Genomic DNA, 5,067 nt, shown 5'->3' with positions numbered 1-5,067 from the left:
GATGAACACACTTGAAGAACTGACTTGGTTAGAGTACTTGGTGGGGTGACTTGATGAGCGGACTCGAAGAGCCAACTTGGTGAGAGTACTTGGTGGTCGACTTGATGAGCAGACTTAAGGAGTCAACTTGGTGAGAATACTTGCCAAGGTGAACAGATGAACAAACTTAAAGAGTCAACTTGGTGAGAGTACTTGGTGGGCTAACTTGGTGGGGTAACTTGATGAACGAACTTAAAGAGTCAACTTGGTGAGAGTACTTGTTCTGATGACTTGATGAATAGACTTTAAGAGTCAACTTGTGGGGGTGACTTGATGAAAGGACTTAAAGAGTCAACTTGGTGAGAGTAATTGGTGGGGTGACTTGATGAACAAACTTGAAGGGTCGACTTGGCAGAGTGACTTGATGAACGAACCCAAAGATTTGACTTGGTGAGAGTACTTGGTGGGTTGACTTGATGAATAGACTCAAAGAGTCAACTTGGTGAGAGTACTTAGTGGGGTGACTTGATGAACGCACTTGAAGAATCAACTTGGTTAGAGTACTTGGTGGAGTGACTTGATGAACAAACTCAAAGAGTCGACTTGGTGAGAGTACTTGGTGGCTCGACTTGATGAGAAAACGTAAAGAGTCAACTTGGTGAGAGTTCTTGGTGGTGTGAACTGATGGACAGACTTAAAGAGTCGACTTGGTGGGAGTACTTGGTGGGCCGACCTGGTGGGGTGGCTTGATGAAGGGACATAAAGAGTCAACTTGGTGAGAGTACCTTTTCTGGTGACTTGATGAACAGACTTAAAGAGTCGACTAGGTGAGAGTACTTGGTTGGGTGACTTGATGAATGCACTTGAAGAATAGACTTGGTTAGTGTACTTGGTGGAGTGACTTGATGAATGGACTCAAAGAGTCGACTTGGTCAGAGTACTTGGTGGCGCAACTTGATGAGAAGACTTAAAGAGTCATCTTGGTGAGAGTACTTGGCGGGGTGAACTGATGAACGAACTTAAAGAGTAGACTTGGTGGGAGTACTTGGTGGGTCGACCTGGTGGGGTGACTTGATGAATGGACTTAAAGAGTCGACTTGGTGAGAATACTTGTTCTGGTGACTTTATGAATGGACGTAAAGAGTCGACTTGGTGAGAGTACTTTTTGGTGCGACTTGATGAGCGGACTTAAAGAGTCAACTTGGTGAGAGTACTTGGCGAGCTGAACTAATGAACAGACTTAAAAAGTTGACTTGGTGAGAGTAATTGGTGGGTCGACCTGGTGGGGTGACTTGATGAATGGACTTAAAGAGTCAACTTGGTAAGAGTACTTATTCTGGTGACTTGATGAACGGACTTAAAGAGTCAACTTGGTGGGGTCACTTGATGAAAGGACTTAAAGCATCAACCTGGTGAGAGTACTTGGTGGGGTGACTTGATGAATGGACTTAAAGGGTTGACTTGGCGGGGTGACTTGATGAACAGACCTAAAGAGTTGACTTGGTGAGAGTACTTTGTGGGGTGACTTGATGAACAGACTTAAAGAGTTGACTTGGTGAGAGTACTTGGTGGGGTGACTTGATGAATAAACTTGAAGGGTCGACTTGGTGGGTTGACTTGATGAACGGACCTAAAGAGTAGACTTGGTGAGAGTACTTGGTGGTGTGACTTGTTGAATAGACTTAAAGAGTCGACTTTGTGAGAGTACTTCGTGGGGTGACTTGATGAACACACTTGAAGAATTGACTTGGTTAGAGCACTTGGTGGGGTGACTTGATGAATGGACTCAAAGAGTTTACTTGGTGAGAGTACTTGGTGCCTCGACTTGATGAGAAAACTTAAAAAGTCAACTTGCTGATAGTACTTGGTGGGATGAACTAATGAACTAAATGAAAGAGTCAACTTGGTCAAAGTACTCGGTGGGTCGACCTGGTGGGGTGACTTGATGAACGAACATAAAGAGTCGACTTGGTGAGAGTTCTTGTTTTGGTGACTTGATGAATGGACTTAAAGAGTTGACTTGGTTAGAGTACTTGGTGCGGTGACTTGATGAACGAACTCAAATAGTCGACTTGGTGGCTTTACTTGATGAGCAGACTTAAAGAGTCAACTTGATGAGAGTACTTGGCGGTGTGAACTGATGAACGGACTTAAAGAGTCGACTTGGTGGGAGTACTTGGTTGGCCGACCTGGTGGGGTGACTTGATGAATGAACATAAAGAGTTGACTTGGTAAGAGTACTTGTTCTGGTGACTTGACGAATAGACTTAAAGAGTCAACTTGGTGGGGTGACTTGATGAAATGACTTAAAGAGTCAACTTGATGAGAGTACTTGGTGGGGTGACTTGATGAACGGACTTAAAGAGTCAACTTCACAGGGTGACTTGATGAACAGACCTAAAGAGTTGACTTGTTCAGAGTACTTGGTTGGGTGACTTGATGAGAATAATTAAAGAGTCAACTTAATGAGAGTACTTGGTGGGGTGACTTGATGAACACACTTGAAGAATCGACTTGGTTAGAGTACTTTGTGGAGTGACTTGATGAAAGGAATTAAAGAGTTGACTTGGTGAGGGTACTTGGTGGCACGACTTGATGAGCAGACTTAAACAGTCAACTTGGTGAGAGTACTTGGCGGGGTGAACTGATGAACAAACTTAAAGAGTCGACTTGGTGGGAGTACTTGGTGGGCTAACTTTGTGGGGTGACTTGATGAATGGACTTAAAGAGTCGACTTGGTTAGAGTATTTATTCTAGTCACTTGATGAATTGACGTAAAGAGTCGATTGGGTGAGAGTACTTGGTGGCGCGACTTGATGAGCGGACTTAAAGAGTCAACTTGGTGAGAGTACTTGGTGGGTGAACTGATGAACAAACTTAAGGAATCGACTTGGTTAGAGTACTTGGTGGGCCAACTTGGTGGGGTGACTTGATGAACGAACATAAAGAGTCAACTTGGTGAGAGTACTTGTTCTGGGGACTTGATGAACATACTTAAAGAGTCGACTTGGTGGGTTGACCTAATGAAAGGACTTAAAGAGTCAACTTGGTGAGAGTACTTTGTGGGGTGACTTGATGAACGAGCTTAAGGGGTCAAATTGGCGGGGTGACTTGATGAACAGTACTAAAGAGTTGACTTGGTGAGAGTACTTGGTGGGATGACTTGATGAATAGACTTAAAGAGTCAACTTGGTGAGAGGACTTGGTGGAGTGACTCGATGAATGCACTTGAAGAATCGACTTGGTTAGAGCACTTGGTGGGGTGACTTGATGAACGGACTCAAAGAGTCAACTTGGTGAGAGTACTTAGTGGCTCGACTTGATGAGTAGACTTAAAGAGTCCACTTGGTGAGAGTACTTGGCATTGTGTATTGATGAACAAACTTAAAGAGTCGACTTGGTGGGAGTACTTGGTCCGCCGACTTGGTGGGGTGACTTGATGAAGAGACATAAAGAGTCAAGTTCATGAGAGTACTTGTTCTTGTGACATGATGAACAGACTTAAAGAGTCGACTTGGTGGGGTGACTTGATGAAAGGACTTAAAGAGTCGACTTGGTGAGAGTACTTGGTGGGTTGACTTGATGGACGGACTTAAAGGGTTGATTTGGTGAGGTGACTTGATGAATGGACCTAAAGAGTCAACTTGGTGAGAGAACTTGGTGGGGTGACTTGATGAACGCACTTGAAGGGTCGACTTGGTGGGGTGACTTGATGAACAAACCTAAAGAGTTGACTTGGCTAGAGTACTTGGTGGGGTGACTTGATGAACAAACTTAAAGAGTCGACTCGGTGAGAGTACTTGGTGGTGCGACTTGATGAGAAAATTTAAAGAGTCAACTTGGTGAGAGTACTTGGCAAGGTGAACTGATGAACAGACATAAAGAGTCAACTTTGTGAGAGTACTTGGTGGGCCGACCTGCTGGAGTGACTTGATGAATGGACTTAAAGAGTCAACTTGGTGAGAGTACTTGTTCTGGTGACTTGATGAACAAACTTAAAGAGTCGACTTGGTGAGAGTACTTGGTGGGGTGACTTGATGAATGAACTTAAAGGGTTGACTTGGTGGGGTGACTTAATGAACGGACCTAAAGAGTTGAGTTGGTGGGAGTACTTGGTGGGGTGACTTGATGAATAGACTTAAAGAGTCGACTTGGTGACAGTAGTTGGTGGGGTGACTTGATGAACACACTTGAAGAATAGACTTGGTTAGAGTACTTGGTGGGGTGACTTGATGAACAGACTCAAAGAGTTTACTTGGTGAGAGTACTTGGTGGCTTGTCTTGATGAGCAGACTTAAAGAGTAAACTCAGTGAGAGTACTTGGTGGGTTGAACTGATGAAAAAACTTAAAGAGTCAACTTTGTGGGAGTACTTGGTGGGCCGACTTGGTGGGGTGACTTGATGAATGGACATAAAGAGTCGACTTGGTGAGAGTTCTTGTTTTGGTGACTTGATGAACAGAGTTAAAGAGTCAACTTGGTGGGGTGACTTGATGAATGGACTTGAAGAGTCAACTTGGTGAGAGTACTTGGTGGGGTGACTTGATGAACGGACCTAAAGAGTTGAGTTGGTGAGGGTACTTGGTGGGGTGACTTGATGAATAGACTTAAAGAGTCGACTTGGTTAGAGTACTTGGTGGGGTGAGTTGATGAACACACTTGAAGAATCAACTTGTTTAGAGTACTTGGTGGGGTGACTTGATGAACAGACTCAAAGAGTCGACTTGGTGAGAGTACTTGGTGGCTCGACTTGATGAGCAGGCTTTAAGAGTCAACTTGGTGAGAGTACTTGGCGGGGTGAACTGATGAACATACTTAAAGAGTCGACTTGGTGGGAGTACTTGGTGGTCAACCTAGTGGGGTGACTTGATGAACGGAATTTAAGAGTCAACTTGGTTAGAGTACTTGTTTTGGTGACTTGATGAATGGAATTGAAGAGTTGACTTGGTTGGGTGACTTGATGAAAGGACTTAAAGAGTCGACTTGGTGATAGTACTTAGTGGGGCAACTTGATGAACGAACTTAAAGGGTCAACTTAGCGGGGTGACTTGATGAACAGACCTAAAGAGTTGTCTTGGTGAGAGTACTT

Source organism: Cupressus sempervirens, chromosome 2 (genome assembly GCF_028749045.1).
Source record: "Cupressus sempervirens isolate cs-2001-9-10 chromosome 2, ASM2874904v1, whole genome shotgun sequence".
Taxonomy (NCBI): domain Eukaryota; kingdom Viridiplantae; phylum Streptophyta; class Pinopsida; order Cupressales; family Cupressaceae; genus Cupressus; species Cupressus sempervirens.
Note: the sequence above shows the minus strand (reverse complement) of the source record.